At 36.9% G+C, this 21,641-nt stretch overlaps 1 protein-coding gene and 1 long non-coding RNA gene across 4 annotated transcripts in view; one reads left to right on the top strand and one right to left on the bottom strand.

Moving 5' to 3' along the window:
• Positions 1–21,641, bottom strand: part of LOC118745524 — a 418,331-nt gene that overhangs the window by 231,839 nt on the left and 164,851 nt on the right. The window lies entirely within an intron of this gene.
• On the top strand, positions 12,869–13,516 carry LOC118745525. The gene is made up of 3 exons (XR_004993637.1): positions 12,869–12,997; positions 13,315–13,316; positions 13,436–13,516. It is a non-coding gene; the product is annotated as an uncharacterized LOC118745525 (long non-coding RNA).

Genomic DNA, 21,641 nt, shown 5'->3' with positions numbered 1-21,641 from the left:
TTGTCGTTTAGTTTATTTTTTGTTTAAACAGCCTTATTTAAAAAAAAAACATAGGCACTTGGAAAGCGGTTTAAAAACTGGTTAAAAATAATAAAAATAATTAATTTTTTTGTTGCATAATTTGTCGTTTGAATTGTTTTGTGCATTAAAACTGTTTTTGATTCTGTCGTTTGATTGTGATAGGAAAGCTTCTTAATTTTTTGAATTTTAACCATTGTGATTATTTTTTGTTTTAATTTCAAAGTGGTACATAAAGAAGCCGGGTTTGCTTTTCTATTATATTATTATCCTTTTCTTCTAAAAATTATTAATTAGTGAACATATTTTTTCAAAAGTAAACTAGCTCATCTTAGAACGGAAAAAAGCCAAATTTTGATACAAAGCCTAGTCGTTTGTCTTTGCAAAATTGCAAAAAAATTTTTTTTTGATTTAAAAAAAAATTATTTTTTTCAAAAGTAAACTAGCTCATCTTAGAACGGCAAAAAAACGGCAAATTTTGACATAAAGCCTAGTCGTTTGTCTTTGAGTTTGGAGGGGTGCTTCGCTAACTTTATATAAAGTTAGCAAAACGTCTTATATCAAAAAAATACCAGAGCGACAAAATTATTTTTTCCACAACTAATTAACGGCAAAAAAGCGGCAAAACATGGGTATATGCGACATTTTTTGCTTGATGTTGTTTCGCTAACTTTATACACATTCGAGATAATGTATCAGCTACAATATTTTCTTGTCCTTTAATATACCGTATGCCATTAGTAAATTGAGCAATGAACTCCATATGCCTAGTTTGTCTCGGACTACGTTCGGTTTTTGAACTCAAAGCAAATATCAAGGGCTGTATCTGTAAAAAACTGTAAATTGTCGTCCTTCTAAAAGATAGCGAAAATGTTTAATGTTCAAATAAATAGCTAGCAGCTCTCTGTCAAATGCACTGTACTTAATTTCGGATAGAGAAAGTTTCTTAGAAAAGAAAGCTAGTGGCTCTGATTTGTTATTAAACGTTTGATGTATGACACCACCAATTGCCGTATTAGATGTATCCACATTTAAAGATACTTTGGCATCTTTGTTAAAAAGATTTAACAATATCGTAGACGAAAACTTTTCTTTAATGCATTCAAAGGCTTTATTTGTTGTGTCATCCCAAATTAAGGACTTGTCACGTTTCTTAGTTGTTCGATTGATTAAATCGTAGATAACTGCCGTAGTAGTTAACCATGCCTATAAATTTCTGCCCCTGTTTAATAGATTTTGGACGTTCAAAACTACGAATAGCTATCACTTTTTCGTCAGAGGGTCTAATTCCCGCCCCTGAAATATTATGTCGTAAAAAGTCAACACTTGTAACACCGAAAGTACATTTACTCGGTTTGATATTTAACCCGTACTCTGTTAGGCGTTGGAAAAGTACACGGAGGTCTTTAAAATGCTGTTCTTAATTTTCGCTTGCAACCAATAGATCAGCAAAATATGTAAAAACAAAATCTTAACCACTAACTACTTCATTAATAAATCTTTGAAAAGTTTGCGCTGAATTTCTTAGTCCGAAAGGCATTCGTATAAATTCAAACATACCGAAAGGCGTCGTTATTGCAGTTTTATAGATATCCTCTTCTGCCACTGGAATTTGGTGGTAAGCCCTTACCAAATCTAATTTCGAAAATATATACTTAAGGGTAACGGTCCGGTACAGTTACAACATTAAGTCTCCGGAAATCACCAGAAGGACGCCAGTCCTTCAGTTCTTTTTTAGGTATTAAATGTAGTGGAGATGCTACACAAGAATTTGAAGGTCTACAAATCCCTGTCCTCACTAAAAACTCGAATTCAGTTTTGGCTTATATAAATTTAATCGGATCCAAGCGCCTTGGCTTGGAGAATGGCAGATTTCCTTCAGTAAAAAGTCTGTGAACGGTAGAATGTTTAACCGGTTTCCAATAATCTGGTTCAGCAATCAAAGAAGGAAACTCCTACAACAATCTTGTATACTTGTTCTCTACTACGAAAATTTTTGGAAGCGAAATGTTACAAACACATGAAACTGTGTTAACCGAAAGCCTTGTTACTGGATCAACTAAACGTTTGCATTTCATGTCAATTAAGAGACCGTATTTGCAAAGAAAGTCTGCACCAATAATAGGTTTCGCAATATCAGCTATGAGAAACGTAAATGGGAATTCGCGTTTTAAACCTAAATTTATATTTAAAATCTTTTTACCATACGTTGAAATCGTTGAACCATAGGCTGCAGTAGGTATTATATCTGAAGAACGTTTTGTATGAGGAAATTTTTTTATCGGAAGTATAGAAATTTCTGCTCCACTATCAATCAAAAAATTTAGTTTGTTTGTTTTATCAAAAATAAATAGGCGACGTGTGGTAATATCAAAATTTTCATTGCAACAACGGATGACCCTAGTTTGACGAATTTTTGTTTTTTAGAAAAAGCACAATGCTGTTGACATTTCTGAGCCTTATCACCAAATTTGTAATGTTATCTACATAACCAATTTTGAGTATCACGAGATTTTAATCTACTTTTGTATGGACTTCCAAAACAATTTCTATTAAATGATCTATACCTAGAATTTCTATTAATTCGTTGCTTAATAGAATCTAATTCAAAGGAAAGTTTTTGAAAATTCTCGCACATAAGATTTGTCGTTTTAACTAAATTCTGAATAATTGTGTCCTGTGATTTAGAATTTTGAGAACTATTCATAGCTGAAATTTCGGTTTTATTAACCGCTTCCCAAATATTATCAGCTAGCTTCACCAATTCATTTATATAATTGGTACTTGAACTAGCTAATATCGCACTAAGATTTTTGGGAAATTTTCTCAGCCAAAGTTTCTTTAAAATATCTTGACTAAAGTTGGAACCTGCAAGCAGCATGAGCGACCGATAAAATTTAGAGGGTTTACGATCACCCATCTCTGAATCTGAGAAAATTTTATATAATTTTTTATTTTCGCTTAAAAATGCCTTTCAATTAAGACTTTCTTTAGTTCTGAAAACTTGTTGTTATGCGGAGGATTTTGAATGACATCTAATATCGTATCTATGACTTCTTGCGGGAGCGCTGTGATTGTGTGTTCATATTTTGAAGTATCTTGTGTAATGTTTTTCATGTTAAATTGCATTTCTGTATGTGCAGACCAAGCTTCTGGACAACTTGTCCAAAACTGTGGAGCGTGACTGAGGTTGCATAAACGCAGTGGCGTAGCCAGGGGAGATATGGGGGGATAGATCCCCCCCTTCGTCATTGAAGTACAATTATTTACTTTTGAATTAATAACACAATACTATTTTATCCTTCTGATTTAAAATTTTTTTATTTCAGACGGATGACAAATTATCTTTTAATGAATATATGAGTAGTCCACTTGCAAACAGCGTTATGTGATTTTATGAAAGTAAACCATAAATTAAAAAAAAACATCTACGACAACAAGTAACATCCGAACTGTATCTTTTTTTATTACCTGAAAATTTGGATAGATAAGAGCCTAATACCAATAAAAAAATAAAATTGCAGTATGGTAGATTTGCAAATTTTATATTTAAAAATCTAAACTCTAGGAAAATTGGTTTGCTTCTTTTTTGCGACCTCTTCCACTAAGCACCGAAACTACCACGTTTTCTTGCAGTTTTCTAAGTTCATACGAAGAGGAGACATTTGAAAGTGTATAAATAGGTATTATAGCGACTTTTGCAAGAGTAGTTAACATTTCATGCTATTTTTTCAGAATATAGAACAATTTTTCACTCTGCTGTTAGTGGACATAAAACCCACCAAAAACTAAAAATCTAAAAAAATTTACATAGCGCACTTTGCAAGTTGACTACTCAATTGTTGAATGTGCTATCTTATTTGTCCCTTCTTTTTATACAATTAAGGAGCGGCTAAATTAACGATGTTAGCGGTACATAATAGGTGCGTTCGACAAGTCAAAAATTTTTAATAGTTTTTCCAAATTTTTACTGGATGGCGTTCGATAACGACAAAAAATTATCCAACACACAAAAATTGAGAGAGCAAGCGTTCATTTTGAAGCAAGAGAAGCGTTCATTTTGTACGGGCAAAATTTTAGTCAGCTAAAATTATCCAACACGAAAACATATGGTTGCGATTTCTGTAAACAAACAAAATTGCATTTTCCGAGATTTGGTATTTATATGCTATTTGGCTGCCTGCTATGTGACTTTATGATAGCGCAAACTACAACACAAGAAGTAATTGAAAAAATGTGTGTTAAGCAACGAAGATTAAAAATCGCTTTATATCTAATAAGATTTTGTAGACTTATACATAAATAAATGTAAATAGATACGCGTAAATATATAAATATGCAGATATATTCAATTTGTAAAAACTGAAGTGTATACTAACGAAACTTCTACAAAACAAAAGTGGACTGCACACTAATTAATTAAAACGGTGTAGTAATTTACTTTTTAAAATTTAAATAAAGCATGAATTCCCCATGGAATAACCGAGTAGACAAAAAATGTATAACGGTAGAAATGGCACATACATACATATATGAAAGATGCCCACAGGCGACGCACTATAGTCAAAACACGAGTTTTTTTTCAAAATCGTTGATCTTCGCTTATAAAAGAGATAATGGAATGCAGCATTTAACCCTTTAATGCAGAGTCTGTCATATATAAAACGCTTTTTAACCCTTTCAAGGCAGAGGAAAAAGGTTCTCAATATGCTTTTAAACGTGCTTTTTCTCATGTTGACGTAGATATTAATCGTAGAAAAATTTTATATAGTAAAATAATAATAAAAATAATAAAAACAAATTAAATAAAAAAATAAAAATATTAAAAATAAAAATAGAAATAAATAAAAATAATTAAAAAGTACGTTGAAAACATATTGGGAACCATTTTGCCTCTGCCTTGAAAGGGTTAAAAAGCGTTTCACATATGACAGACTCTGCATTAAAGGGTTAAATGCTGCACTTTCGTAAAGATATCGACCAGTATAACCATTTTTATACCGAGCGCACTTGTGCACAAGGGTATATTAATTTTGTTCACATAACGGTTGTTTGTAACAGCCAAAACGAATCGAGATAGATATAGACAAATGTATACATTAATGCTCAGAATGAATAGAGAAATCGATTTGGCCATGTCTATCTGTCCGTCCGTCTGTCCGTCCGTCCGTGTACACGGTAACTCGAGCAAAAATTGAGATATCTCAATGAAATTTGGTATGTAGGATTCCGTTAATCCAAGGTATTGAAAATGGGCGAAATCGGACTGTAACCATGCCCACTTCCCATATAACGGTAATTTAGAGAAATACAAAATCTTCGATATTTTAGTAACTACTGAAGATAATTCACTCAAAATTGATATTTACAATAATTTTCGGACGAAAAATAAGAATATTAAACATTTTTGCAAAATGGGCGTAGCCACACCCACTTATGGTTACATGTGTATATCGTGGTAACCGCTGCATCAATTTCCTCCAAACTTAGCACAGTTGTTGGCCTTGATACAGCAAACTTAATGGCCGAAAATTTAAAAAATCCAACAATAACCACGCCCACATCCCATATAACGGTAATTTTCGGAAATACGAAAACTGCGCTATTTTAGTAACTACTGAAGATTATTCACTCAAAATTGATATTTACAACAATTTTTAGACGAAAAATAAGAATATTATAAATTTTTGGAAAATGGGCGTAGCCACGTCCACTTATGGTTACATGTGTATATCTTGGTAACCGCTGCACCAATTTCTTCCAAACTTGGCACAATTGTTGGCCTTGGCACAGCATACTAAATGGCCGAAAATTTAAAAAATCGGACAATAACCACGCCCACATCCCATATAACGGTAATTTAGAGAAATACAAAATCTTCAATAAATCAGTAAATATGAAAGCTAATTTATTAAAAATTGATGCTTGCAACAATTCTTTACCAAGAAATACGTTTCTGGTAAAATTTTGGAAAATGGCCGTGGCACCGCCCACTTATGACCACTTATATGCATCTCGCCAACCGTTCTAGCAATTTGTACCAAACTCTTTACCAAGAAATGCGTTTCTCGAAATATTTTGGAAAATGGGCGTGGCACCGCCCACTTATGATCTCACATATGTATCTCGCTAACCGTTCTAGCAATTTGTACCATACTCGGGATGGTTATTGTGCTTGCCAATAAAAGCAAACCGTTGAAAATTGTTGAAATCGGACTAAAATTACGGCCGCTTTTCATATAACGGTAAATTTCATAAATGCTTGAAACTTCAATATTTAAAGAAGCTAATTTACTCAAAATTGATACACCCCGACAGGTTTCGGAAAGGTGGAAAACCATATATTTAATACTTGCGCCGGGTATTTAATGTTCGGCTCCGCCCGAACTTAGACTTTCTTACTTGTTCTTATATAATTTTTTTTGTGAAAGCTGATAGCTTACGAGTTATTAGATTTTAAAGGTAGCTTTCCTTTTTCCAATCTGGCCACTCGGGTACAGCATCCAATGCCCCAAGAATCGAGTCTTAAGATAAAATAAAGAGAAATCTTTCAGAAACAGTGCTAATGGTGTATTAAATATAGTGTTTTCTAGTGGAATGGAAGCCAACATCCAAAATTTAAAAAAAGTGATATTTTGAACGGTATTTTGAGGGTTAAGTTATTGTTGTTGTAACTTCTCTATAATTTTCCTATATTATACGATCATTTATCTTCACGATAAAAAAATTTCATTGCATTATCTCTTTTCTAAGCGAAGATCCACGATTTTGAAAAAAAACTCGTGTTTTGCCTATAGTGCGACGCCTCTAGCAATTGTGTATCACAACTTTAAGTTATCGATGCAAATTTTTTTTAATCCCCCCGTTCGCCAAATCATGGCTACGCCACTGCATAAACCTCATTATTATTCTGACCAGCATAAGGATTTGCTATTTCCTCTTGAAAAGAGTTGTTCTGCAAATCGATAAGCGAGTCATTTAAATTATCAGCCCGTGTAGATGTATGTGTGTCGTGTGGTGGTGCACGAAACATAATATAACTTCAAATAATCTTTATAAGAAGTATTTACAATTTACATATTTATTGATATATTTGTCAAAAATATTAGATAAAAAGATACAGATGGTATTAGCAGCACAGTCGACCTGATAGTTGTTGCGGCTGCTGTGCCGGTTGCTGTGATTTAGTGTCGTTGTTGCTGCTGCTTATCGCCGGTGTTGACAGCTGCTACTTGTTGCCGTTGTTGTTGCTGCGGCATGTTTCCGTTGTTATTGTTGCCAGTAATGAACAGACACAAAGTAGACAAAAGATTTTAGCTGCGGTCCAAGAGACGGAGTTGCACAGTAATTCAACTTTGTTGAATTGTGCCGGGTACAACGTGCACCGTCGAGATCGCGAGCGAGATAATGGTGGTGGCTTAGCGTTCATCACGCACCACACCGTGCAGTATCGTCTATCGAAGCAGACATCGACCGCAGGGATACCACCCTAGAATGTCAAGGCATTGCTATCCAGTCAGGCGATGTTGAGCTCGAAATATTTAACATATACATACCCCCTGTCACCTGCTGCCCGGCAGGATATCACCCTGATATAGGTGCGCTCCTTAGAGGTGAAAACCTTATGGTAATAGGTGACTTTAATGCGCACCACGATCTTTGGCACTCACGCCTGTCAAACGATCGTAGGGGAACAGACTTGGCTGAGCAGATAGACGATTCGACATTCTGCACAATGAACGACGACGCGCCCACCAGGATTATGGGTAACTGCAGCAGCTCATCAGATATCACCATAGTCAGCGCTGGTCTGATAAACAGCATAACATGGCGACCTATGCTGACTTTAGCATCAGACCATCTACTCATAGTCATCTCGGTAGATAAACCAACTGACTTTGCCTCCGCTAAACACCAGACCTATATCAATTTCTCCAAAGCTGATTGGAAAGGTTACGCGGAGTTTACTGAAAACACCTTCACTGCGCTTCCCACACCAACCGACGTCCATCTCGGTGAACGTAAGTTCCGCAGGGCTGTCACTGCTACTGCAGCTCGCTTCATACCGGCAGGATATATAACGGACCCACGTCCAAACATCCCTGCCGAAGCGGCTGTTCTAGCTGATGAGCGTGATAGCCTTCGTTAGACCGATTCCGGAGATCCCCGTATCAGGGATCTCAACGCAGATATTCGGCAACTAGTAAACGTACATAAGCGGAAGAAGTGGGAAGAGCATCTCAAGACCTGTAACTTCACCTCTGGTGTGAGTAAGCTTTGGTCAACCGTGTCCAATCCGACGAAGCACGACGACAGAGTCGAAATTTCTTTCGGCTACCATGCTCCTTCGGACCCGGAGCGAAGTGCGAGCTATTTTAGCCGGCAATTCATACTGCATCCTCCGGTGGACAAAGCCAAGCGTCGAGTGACCAGAAGGCTGCACAAACTGTCAACAACCTGTGCCCCCCTTGCTTTCACTTGCGGTGAAGTTCAGGTGGCCATCGAGAAGGCGGATGCTGAAAAATTTGGGTCCTGCGGGGATAGCGTACCTAACGGAGGTCCTCAATTTGTCTATGGCCACTCTCATCATCCCAGACATCTGGAAGGTGGGGAGAGAGGTCCCACTGCTCAACCCGGGGAAACCTGCCAACATAGGAGATTCTTATCGGCCGATGACACTCCTTTCCCCGGTAGCGAAGACACTCGAGGCCTTTCTGCTCTCGTATTTCACAAACCACTTGACTCCAGCGAAGCATCAGCATAGTTTCCGTAAAGTGCACAGTACAACAACAGCGCTTAACGCCATAAACACTCAGATAACTCGTGGCCTTAACCGCAAACGTCCCTGTGAGAGAACGATTCTAGTAGCGTTGGACCTGTCAAAGGCTTTTGACACTGTCAGCCATTTCACGCTACTAGAAGATATAGAGGCTTCCTCTCTCCCACAAAGGCTTAAACGGTGGTCGGCAAATTATCTGAGTGGTCGACACTCGTCGGTAATATTTAGAGACAAATCGAGCAAACTAAGGAAAATAAAACTGGGGGTTCCACAGGGTGGTGTCCTTTCCCCACTACTGTTTAACTTTTACATTTCAAAGCTCCCTCAACCACCAGAGGGAGTCTCGATTGTCTCTTACGCCGACGATTGCTCGATCATGTCGACTAGGAATGGAATTGATGACCTGTGTTCGAAAGTAAACGGATATCTCTCTGAACTTTCTCGCTACTTCACTGCAAAGTGTCTAGCCCTCTCCCCTACGAAATCCTCTGCGACCCTATTCGCAACCTGGACGAAGAAGGTCAGGCTACCGCTGGGAATTCACGTCGATGACACACCAATTCCGACGGTGAATAATCCCAATATACTCGGAGTAACATTCGACAGCCTGCTCTCCTTCTCTGCGCACGCAACCGCTATTGTCAATAAAGTACAGAGCCGCAACAAGGTCCTCAAGTCGCTAGCCGGCAGTACTTAGGACAAAGACAAAGGAGTGTTGCTGGCAACATACAAGGCAATAGGCCGGCCGGTTTTAAACTACGCAGCGAAGCTACAGACAGTACAAAACACAGCACTTAGGACAGCGACCGGATGCCTCCTGATGTCACCAGAACACCACCTCCACGATGAGGCGAAAATGCTCCCAATTAGGGAGCACAACACGATGCTCTGCAAGCAGTTTCTAGTTGGGAGCCACAGATGTGGCCACCCAAATAAACAGCAGCTTGCAGAGGAGCCCTCGCCGCGACACATCATGAGGCATCTATATGAACTGACGGATGAAGTCCAGAGGTTTATTAAGCAGCCTCTGGACCCGTCAGCTTACAGACAGACCCTGAACGGCATTCACAGGGACGCAGTCTCGAGTTATGTAGACTCTAGACCTGTTAATACCGTTCTAGGCACACAAACCCCGGACATTGACGCGACGGAGCTCCATCTGCCTCGGGAGACCAGAACAACAAAGCCCAACTTCGCTCTGGCTACTGCAGCAGACTGAACTCCTACCTGAGTAGGCTAAATGCGGATGTGCCGAACGAATGTCCGGCATGCGGAGAGGCCCCTCACGACTCGAAACATCTCTTCGCATGCCCGGAAAACCCCACAACCTTAACGGCGTCGTCCCTGTGGACCGACCCCATAGAGGCTGCACGCTTCTTGGGGCTGCCGTTAGTGGAACTCGACGACAACGAATGAGATATCAACCGATCTTAGCGGGGTTGTTGTAGCCGCTACAACAACAACACCAACATACACGGTCAATCGACTTGATGGGCCATTTAACAAATTAAGCATATTAAGGACCGGAAACGTCTCTATTTTGAACTATAGTTAAATCTTTAATAGATAAGTTAACAGCCCTAACACTTTTACAGTATGTATGTATGAAAACGTAAGGAACATACAATCCATATATGTCTTTCCTAGTTTGAAACTTCATCTCTTACATAAATGAAAAAAAAGAGATCAAATTAAGCATATACAACATTTGCATTCCAAGTATGAATAAATTCTCCAAAGGGCTAGGGGCAATTTTAAATTTATGTGGCCAAAAAAAGTATGTGGTAGCTAAATCTAGCCACAAAAGGGCTAAAACGGCAACACTGCTCCACACGCTATGTAGCTGCTCTTATTTAAATGTATGCTGACGCCAACGACATGTCTACGTACCCGGTTGTATGAACGATGCAGGTAACCACGACCAATTGCTGGGGAGCGATTTTTACTATGTGCACGCTTATTTCCGCTACTACTAAAAATTTCTAAAGCCGACAATTTTCTTGACGTTAACGCTGATGTGTGTACTGATTTCTGTTGATGTTGCTGATGAGTTTTTGCTGCTTTTGCTACCACTGACGAAATTTCCGTCACTGCCGTTTGTTTGTTGTTTCTGTTTTAATTGTCTGCTGCGACGCGTTTTAGTTGGAGCCGCTGCTGCGGCTGTTGCTGCTATTGTGGTTGTTGTTATAGTTGGCGCCGTACTCGCAATTGTGGTGCTATCATCAGCGCAGAGAGCGATTAACTATTAACGGATTCGGCCATAGACTACAATTGACCGTTCTTTCGATCACACTAAACACGTCCTCCCAACACTTGTGTCCTTTCGTGTTATAGCCAATTTAATTCTGTTACACTCTTTCTTAGTGGAACTATATTCACAACAGGGAAACTGGTTGCTGACCGAAAATGTCGTGAGCTTACGGCACTCTTAAAACTATTTTATTTTGTTTTGCTTCCACCTACAGCTATTGCCTCTCCTGGCAGGATCGCCAAATGTATGTAGTAGTGATAAAATATCAAGGATTTTAAGAAATTCAATTTAATATTTAATATTGTATAAAATTCGGTTGTTAACAGTTGCTAGAAAAATGTTTGAATAATAAAATTTTCTCTTTGATGTTTGAACTACAAAATCACTTAAATATAAAATTTCGAAAATTACAAAGTAGAAATTAACACATTACAATAAAATACAATAACACAAATACAAACCCTACATATATCTTCTTCAATTTCACAATTTCAACATGGGTTTTCTAATGGAAAATCTACTATCACTAATTTATTGGAGTTTACAATTCATGTCTCAAATGGTTTTAGAGAAAATGCTCATACCCACGATTTCAGTAAAGCTTTTGACAAAGTATATCACTCGTTACTCATCTGTAAACTCGACCTAATCGGCTTTCAGCCCAGTCTTCTTCAATGGATCTCTTCTTGCCTCTTTGATAGAACACAAAGAGTTATTTTTAAACATTTTTCTACCAACATCACTAAAGTTTCTTCAGGAGTTCCTCATGGAAGTTACCTTGGTCCGATTCTGTTCCTGATATTCATTAATGATATTTCTTCTATAATAAAATATGCAAAAATTCTAATGTATGCCGATTATGTGAAACTTTTTAAAACATTGTCCTCTATCGAAGAAAGGTCCTTGTTACAAGCGGATCTAAGCAACGTGGTTAGTTGGTATATTGCAAACTATATGCCACTAAACCTTAAAAATTTAAAGTTATGTGTTTCTCTAGAAGGGCAGTTCAACCAGCTATTTATTCAATTTCAAATAATAATCTGGAGCAGGTATCCAATTTTGTCGATCTTAGTATCACAATGGATTCCAAACTAAATTTCAATCTTCATATTAATGTTAAAGTCAATAAAGCCAAAAGCGTTTTTGCATTTGTAAAGCGATGGTCAACAGAGGTCGAAGATCCTTATGTTACAAAAGCTCTTTTTACCACTTTAGTTAGACCTATACTAGAATACGGATCTATTGTTTGGATTGAATCAATTCAAAAACAATTCTTGCTTTTTGCATTACGTGACTTTAAATGGGATTCAGACTGCAATCTTCCCCCTTACACTAGTCGTCTAAAGCTTTTAAATTTGCCTACATTCGCAAGTCGTAGACAAATGCTAGGTATAATACTTAAAATTAATGACAGGCTTGATTAATAGCCCGGCCCTCTCGAGTGTCAAGAGACTTTCGAGCTCTGTTTTGAAGCCATGCAAAACTAATTTTGAATTAAAAGAATCGTTCCGTTGTTTATGTCAAGATTTTAGCTCTCATTCCTGCACGTTTGATATATCGGACTCGATTTTTGCTATAATGAAAACTATCATTGCCACTCTCAATAATTGAAATACCATATCCAATCAGCTGATTAATTTGATTCTGTAGCTGAATCATATATGTAATACTTCCATATTGCTAGTACAATATGATCACAATGTGTATTCAATTCGAAATCAAAGAAAGACAGCCTATGAAAATTTTTGTGATTGTAGAAGTATACGTGTATATTTGTAAACTACTACATAGAATGAGGTGCCATATCATAACAGGGGCGGTTCAGAGAATTAAACAAGCAAATAAAAATTTTACGATCTCATGTTTCCTTCAAAGCGCAGTTAACTCAAACGAATTTTGTTCAAAATTAAATTTTGATGCATAAACGCTCTTAGACTGTCTTTGCACCTGTTCGGAGTTGACTTGACTACGTGAAGAACGCATGGACTGGCCATAATTCGAAATGTGTATTTACTGCTATCACCGCTAAAAGTCTAAATAAATTCTCGACATACACCCTAAAGTCCAAGCATACGCCACAAAAGAAAATCAAATGACCAATTTCTCATTTGCGGGGCGCTTTGGAATCGAAGCATTCAACTTTGCGCCTATTTTCTTATTCTGAATCGGCATTTCGACGAAAATTTCCTTTCATTTTCTAAATATTTACTCTCGGTCAGATTTTTGTTCATCTAGACTCTAGGTCCTAGAGTGTTTCTTCTTCAAGAAGTAAGTTTTGAAAAAAAATCCTAAATTGTTTGCGGTTAGGGCTCGATATGTCGACTTTTTTTGAAGCTCTTAGTTTTTTCGATATCGAAAAATTGGAAAATAGTGTTTTTCCTAACTAGTGGCGTTTTCTTTTCTACCGAAATATGCTGCCTTCTCAGTGCCCTCTACGCACAAATACTAATGAGAGGGCATTGAAAAGGCAACAGTTTTTCTAGAAAAGAAATCGCCATAAGACAAAACTTTTTTACACATGAAGCTGTGTGGCATATGATAGTTGACCGAATCCAATAAAGCACGCTATTCGTTTCTGTTCTGGGCTTATTGACGCCAACTGGAAATGCAAACTGATGCCAAGTCCTTTTGTAACTGTTACCATTATCCTCTGCCACCACAGCGGCTGCAGTGTTTCTCATATATATACAAATATTGTATTTTTTGTTGATTTTTCATGTGAATTATTTTTCAATTGAAAAGTAAAAATGTCAGTTTGAGTACATTATCGGATCTCTCTTTCGTTTTTGAATATATCGACACTCTGATGTTGGGGAATGTACTTTGAATTTACTAGCAATATAGAAGTATGTACTACATATATGAGCTGAATAGTTTTAGATATCGACAGTTAACAAACTCCTGTTTCCAGTACTCGGCACCAAAACATGCAAAACAAAAAAAAAAAAAAAAAAAAGTTCCGTACGTTATGCGGACTGCGCCCCTCGTATCGGTTGGGCGGGAAGGAGGGTAAAAACCGTTGGGATTAATTAATTAATGAATTAATCTATAGACTAGGGTCTAATCGGAATCGAAGAAGCGTTGTTTTTGTCTAATTTTGACTACTGAAAAATATTGGCGAAAGAAACACACTATGCGAAGTTTATTTTTTATCCAGCTTTTTAAATATAAAGCAACAGGAAAGGTCCGCCAATTTATCCGATTCCCTTAATAGGTGCTGCAAGACTAGAGAAAATAATGGGAATTGCCGTAAGTAACTTCGAAAGCATTTTAAATATATATATAGAAACCAAAATATATTTATAGAAAAAACAAAGACGAAACAGTCCTAAGTGTGACTGATACTCAAAGTGTAGACAAGGCCGTAAAAATTGTTCACTCTAATCTGTCAAATGTGTGTAACATAACTATAGAAGACGTAAACAAGCCGAAAATAAAAATAGTAGGCATACAGAATTATGATAAAATGAACAATGTGGAATTTCAAGAAGATATCAACAAACGAAATTATTCAAACTATGATAATAATAATAATAATAATATCCCAACGGTTTTTACCCTCCATTCCCGCCCATCCGCACGAGGGGCGCAGTCCGCATGACGTACGGAACCAATATTTTAAATTTTTGTGCCGAGTCACGATAGGCAGGAGTTTGTTAAGTGTCGAGATCTAAAACTGTTCAGCTACAGAACTAAATTCATCAGCTGATTTTATGTATTTATGTCAATAATTCACTTATTGAGAGAGGAGAGTATCGCTTTCTTAATGCTGAAAAGCGGATCTGATATATCAAACGTGCTGGAATGAGAGTTAAAATCCTGGCAACGGAGTGGGTCGTGCAATTCAAAATTGGTTTTACAAGCTTTCAGAAATATGGGACAAAAGTGTCTTGCTACGCGTGACGGAACATTAAAGCTTACACCAGCCAGAAGAGACGGACTTGAAATTGAGCCTGTCTGTAATTTAACCATAAAAATTATACCAAGCATTTCCCTGCGACTGGCAAGTGTAGGAAGGTTAATAAGTTTTAAGCGACTCGTATAAGGTGGAAGACTATATTGAGAATCCCATCGGAAATTTCTTAAAGCAAAAAGTAGGAATTGTTTTTGAATTGATTCTATCTTGTCTGAGTAAATTTGATACCTTGGATTCCAAACCACCGAGCCGTATTCCAGAATCGGCCTAACTAATGTTGTAAACAGGGTTTTAGTGATATACGGGTCACTAAATTCTTTTGACCATCGTTTTACAAATGCAAGTACACCTTTAGCCTTGTTGACTGTCACATTAATGTGAAGATTAAAATTAAGCTTAGGATCCATTGTGATACCAAGGTCCACAAAATTGTATACCTGTTCCAGGTTATGGTTACCTATTATATAAGAAACTGGCAGAACAGCTCTTCGCGAGAAGCACATTACTTTACATTTCTTAAGATTTAGAGGCATAAGATTTACTTTACACCAGTAAGCCATGCTGTTTAAGTCTGATTGTAGCAAAGACCTTTCTTCAATTGAAACGTACGATTTATAAAGTTTTACATCATCTGCATACATTAAAATTTTGGAGAATTTTATATCTGTAGAAATATCGTTTATAAAAAGCAAGAACAGAATCGGGCCTAGGTGGCTACCCTGAGGGACTCCTGAAGTAATATCAATGACGTCAGAGATAGTATTTTTAAACAATACCCTTTGTGATCTATCATAGAGGTATGAAGAGATCCAACGTATAAAATTAGGTGGAAGACCAAGAAGATCAAGTTTATAGATGAGCAACGAGTGGCACACTTTGTCAAATGCTTTACTGAAATCAGTATATATAACATCAACAGTTTTGCTCTCACTAAATGCTTTTGAGATATAGGATGTTAATTCAAGTAAATTTGTAGAAGTTGATTTGCCCTTGCAAAATCCATGTTGACTGTATGAAATGCTTGAAGTGATAGAATGCGTCAACCGATTTGTTATAATTGCTTCAAATAATTTAGGAATTGCAGAAAGCTTAGCTATGCCCCGGTAGTTCTCCACTGAAGACCTGCTACCGCTTTTATGTAAGGGGGTTATGAACGATTCCTTCCATACAGTTGGAAAAACGCCCTCTTTAAGAGACAAATTAAATAAGGCTGTTAACGGCTCATAGAGATAATCAGCACAATTTCTAAGAAAACAAGTGGGGATCTGGTCAGGACCATAACTAAAAGACTGCTTTAAGGACTTCAGGTAAACTAACACATCATCGGGAGATATTATAGGGTTATGTATTGAGTTAATTGGACTTAGTTTAAAAGGATAGTCAAAGTATGCTTGGGAGTTAGTGGAATAATTGGATTTAAAAAACTGAAATTGTTTGATTATCACCAGAGACGGTATTTTGATACTTCGTGGCGGAAGGAAACCCACGTACATTTCGCTTGGAGTTTACGAAATCATAAAATGATTTGGGGTTATATATTATACGTCGTTTGATTTTACACAATTAATCTTTATAACACTTTTTGTTTAATTCAAAGAACTTGTGACGCAAAAGTGAGTATCTTACATAGTATGAGTGTAAGCCGGTTTTTTTGTGTAATCTAAAATAACGTGACTTTCTGTTTTTCAAGTTTCTCAGTTCTTTAGTGAACCATAACTGTGTTTGTTCTACAGGAACACACATGCGTTTAGGCGCATACTTTTCTAATAATCTATGTACAGTAAAATTAAAATGTGCAACGCTTTGCTCAACTTTTTCTTTGTATATAGGCCACGACAATTTAGACAATTCTTTATTCAGTTTTTTAAAGTTGGCTTGCGAAAAATCAAAGCGAATATTTGGCTCGTATGTTTGGACATCGCAATTTTGACCATCGTTTATAATTTCGTAAGATATCTCAATAGCAGGGTGGTAGACATCTTCGGGCAAAACTAGTGGGTCACATTTATTTACAGCCGACTTAGATGCATCATCAACATAAACAAGATCTAATACTTTGCCAAACTTATTGCGAAGTACATTAACTTTATTCAGGCAGAGTTCAGTCATCTCCTCTAAAAATACGTTGTTGCACGCGCTAGACGAGATCAATACAATATCATTGTCAATGATGTTCCATGATACATTTGGTAAATTAAAGTCACCCAACACAATCAATGAATCAGAGGGTTTAATCATTGAATTAATTGATTTCAGTAAAGATACATGTTGTGAATACACTGATAAGTCAGATCGGGGAGGAATATAGCATAGAGCTAAGTAAGTAAACCCCCTTCCAACCTGAACACGAATGCATTTGAATTCTGCAGATTCGATGTGTGGAAGACTAACTTCTTCAGATGGTATTGAAGAGTCTACGGCAAAGAGTACGCCACCGCCGACTCTGTCCTCCCGATCTTTTCTGTAGATATGATAATTATTTGAAAGAATCTCTGAATTAAAAGTGTGAGGTTTGAGCCAAGTTTCAGTCAAACAAATTATATTATAATTGCATTCAAGGCCATTAAGATATAAATTCGTTAATTTAGTATTTATGCCTCTTACGTTTTGATAATAAATACTTAAAGCAGATTTAGTAATCAGTTTTTTGGTTCTGTATTCTGACGGGGAATATTTGCTAAATTATTATTTTTGTTGGGCCTATACTCAAATTCACGAACGAAAGCTCCGGAGGGCCAAAAAGAACTACTAAGCAGCATGTCAAAATTTTCTAAATTTACGTCTATTTTAAATGAAGAAATATTTCTTTCATATTTAAAATTAAATTTTCTGATACTTAAGTTGACAGTTTTAACTTTGGACGAGATGTAAAACTTTATATCGTCCTCGGAAGTATCCCTCGAAAATCTAGATACAAATATAGACTTCTTTGGGGGAACCACAACCAGTCTCCTAGTATCAGACTCGATTACCGGCGGACGGGGTTGAGTAACTGAGTTACTAGTTGAGGGTAGAGTAAGCGTTGGAAGATTGGATGGCGGTGCCACAACTTCAACGGGGGACGGGGAAGATACTGCAGGGTCGTTATTATTAGAAGCAGACTTTGATATATGTTCTTTTGAGGAAGATAACTCCGTTGTCTGTGGACATGGAGAAGAAAGGTTAATTAAGTCATTCGGAAGAGTGTTCTGACGTGGAACGGTCCTTTCATTAGGCGGACTATGAAGACGCTTACGTTTTGACACACGAATGTCCTTCATAGATTGTACGGTATCTAAGCATTTAAAAGATTTAAATACATTTTCGTAATGTTTAAATTTTTCGGTCAGTACCGACAACTCTCTCCCTACCTCAGAAAACCCATTTCTGGTTTGCCTAAACTACTTAAAGAGATCAACTTCGGTTGACCTGCACTTTAAGCAAGACCAGCGAAGACCTTTGCCATCATTAATAGCGTCCAGAATTCTTCCTGTCAAACCAGCACATTTTAGATGGCAAATCCCATCACAGAGCCAGCACGATAAGTAGCGTTCAGATTCGCTTTTGATTTGGCAGTTATCAAGATCACACTTCATATTGAAAGATTTAATAACACTTATGTTAATAAAAAAACAAGCAAAATAAGTTTAACACAACACACACAACAATTCAGGAGCTGATTTTTAGCTTAAAAATATATGTAGCGAACAGTTTGAGTATCACTGTAATGTGACACTTAATAAACGCAGCGCAAACAGCTGTGACAAGAAATACTAAACAAAGTAAACAAAAAGAGCAAAAAGGAATGTGCAAAAATAGAAACGATCTCAGTTAACTACAAAGGAATAAGAACAACAATGATAACAACAAATAACTCGGCAAGATTAGATGTAAGCTAGTGAAATTTAATTAAATTTAATAAAAACCACAAAAATCACAAAACTTTCACTTAGCTTCGGTTATTATCACACTAAGATGCTCGTAGGCACTTTTTATAGCAACTTTTACTCAAAATTAGCACAATAAACTTTTCGAAATACAAAGACCAATTAAGGCACAAATAAGTAGAACTTCACAGCTTGACGTTTGGGTGTACAGTATTACACTCGTACACAAATAAGTTTAATGGGACACTCTCAGTTTTAATCGAAGTTCCCGCAGACATATACAAGCATTTTAGGGACTATGGGAATAAAATATATGTAGGACATCAGAAGGGTATGGCCTATGAAGCTATAGACATAACACCTTGTTCAAACTGTGGTGGATATGGGCATTAAGGTCAAAAATGTATCAATAAGCCCACGTGCATAAAGTGTGCAGGTGAGCATATGTCAACTGATTGCGACAATAACGAGACTTTGTGTACAAACTGTGCATATAGGAATAGCAGATACAATACCAACTACCAAACTGATCACGAAGCAAGTGATTACGTGAAGTGTGAGATTTACAAACAGAAGATAAAAAATTATGTAACTAACACCGACTACAGCGTAATGCCTGATATTCCAGCTGCCATTGGTAAAGTGGGCTACCGAAAATTGCAAAAAGTCAAGAGTAGAATGACTAATAATATAGAAAAGAATGAATAATGGTGGTATAATCGATTTTCAAAATCAAATTGTACAACCAACACGGGCTTACGATGATTTCAGATCTCTTAATAAAGATTTAAACTTAAAAAATAGTCTAGTTCTGTCAGTAAATATACGAAGTCTGAATGAAAACTTTGAAAAATTACAAATTTTAGTTGAAAGCCTTAAGATTAAACCAGTTGCAATAGTGTGTGTTGAGTCATGGTATGTAGAGCACATTAACTATTACAAAATAAAACATTATAAAGTATACTACAACGGTAGTAAAATTAATAAATCTGATGGTGTTGTGGTATACATACAAGAAAATATAAATGAAGCTACGGAAATTATAGAAATAGAGAAATTGAAAATATTAAATACCAACATAAAATTAAACAACAACAATTTTCTGGAAATATCGTCCTTATATAGATCCCACGATCTGAATTGTCTCGAATTTATTTTGAATATGAAAAATTGCCTAAAATATAAAAAACATGTTACCAACCACTTAATAATTGGTAACTACAATATTAACATATTAGAATTCAATAGATCAAGCGCTGAGTTTTTAAATAATTTCTTAGAAAACGGTTTTCTTCCTGGATTCACATGTACGACTAGACCCTATGATCTCAATAATGACAGAGGGTAATGCATCGATAACATATTTATAAAAACTAGTGAATCAACCAGCACGAAAACATTCAAATTAAACATACCTATGACGGACGATTTTCCACTTTTTATTGGAGTGAAAGGATCTATATCAAATCTAGAAAATAGCGATATGGGGAAAATAACTTATAATTATAAAAAAACTAGCAATATAGCAAGTCGTTTTAATTGGTCGCAGTTTGATATTGATGATCCAGACGAAGCAATAAGTTTAATTATAAAAGAAATACAGAACTGCCTTGAAAAATCCAAGATAAAAAAGAGTGTTAAAAGCAGAAAACATAAAAACCTTCCCAGAAAAACTTGGATCAACACAAAATCAATAGTTAAATCCTGCGAAAAAAGGAAATTTTATACAAGGAACTAAGATCAGATCCGGACAATGAAAACCTAAAGAATAGATACAAAAACTATGTTATATTATTGAATAAAATAATAAAAGCCGCTAAAACTAATCATGATAATAAAACTGTTGAGCAAAATATAGACAATTGCAGAAATTTATGGTCAATAATCAAATCTAAGGTAGGTAAGAATAATGGAGTCGTTGGAAATAATTCTTTTTTCCTAAAGCCACTTTGGAAGCTCAAAAGATCATTGGCAATTTAAAAAGCACTAATGGTGGAGTTGATAAAATTAGTGCAAAAACACTTAAAATTATATCCAGTAATATAAGTAGCACGCTAGCAAAAATTTTCAATAAATGTGTAGAGAAATCAATATGGCCAAATGCTCTAAAATGTGCGGAAGTAATCCCAATTCGGAGTTGGATTTGTGGTGGGAGAGAGACTCCGTCGCCGAGTACTGTCGTTCACCCCGGTGGACGAGCGTCTAGTCACAATCCGCCTCAAAGCGAGATTCTTCAACATCTCGCTCATCTGCGCCCCGACGGAAGAGAAGGATGAGGCATCCAAGGATCTCTTCTATGAGCGCTTGGAGCGCACGTACGAGCGTGCTTGGCGACTTCAATGCCAGGGTGGGCAAAGAAGGGATATTTGGAACCACCGTCGGAAAATTCAGCCTCCACGACGAAACGTCCGACAGGCTGATCGACTTCGCCGGGGCCCGAAACATGGTAGTATGCAGTACTAGGTTCAAGCATAAAAAGATCCATCAAGCTACATGGCTGTCTCCGGATCGAAAAACGAGAAACCAAATCGATCATGTTGTGATAGACGGAAGGCACGCTTCCAGTGTTTTAGACGTACGCACACTCCGAGGCCCAAACATCGACTCGGACCACTATCTTGTTGCAGCCAAGATACGCACCCGCCTCTGTGCAGCAAAAAATGTGCGCCCAAATATGCAAGGAAAGCTTAACGTCGAAAAGCTGCAATCACAACAGACAGCCAGCGCTTTCGCTACTCGACTCTCACACCTGCTCTCAGAGAGCACTCTTCAACAAACCGACATATGCGAGCAGTGGAACCACATTTCCCG

Source organism: Rhagoletis pomonella, unplaced genomic scaffold (genome assembly GCF_013731165.1).
Source record: "Rhagoletis pomonella isolate Grant_MI unplaced genomic scaffold, Rhpom_1.0 Rhpom_scaffold_00009, whole genome shotgun sequence".
Lineage (NCBI taxonomy): Eukaryota > Metazoa > Arthropoda > Insecta > Diptera > Tephritidae > Rhagoletis > Rhagoletis pomonella.
This window is presented reverse-complemented; position numbering and strand designations above follow the sequence as displayed.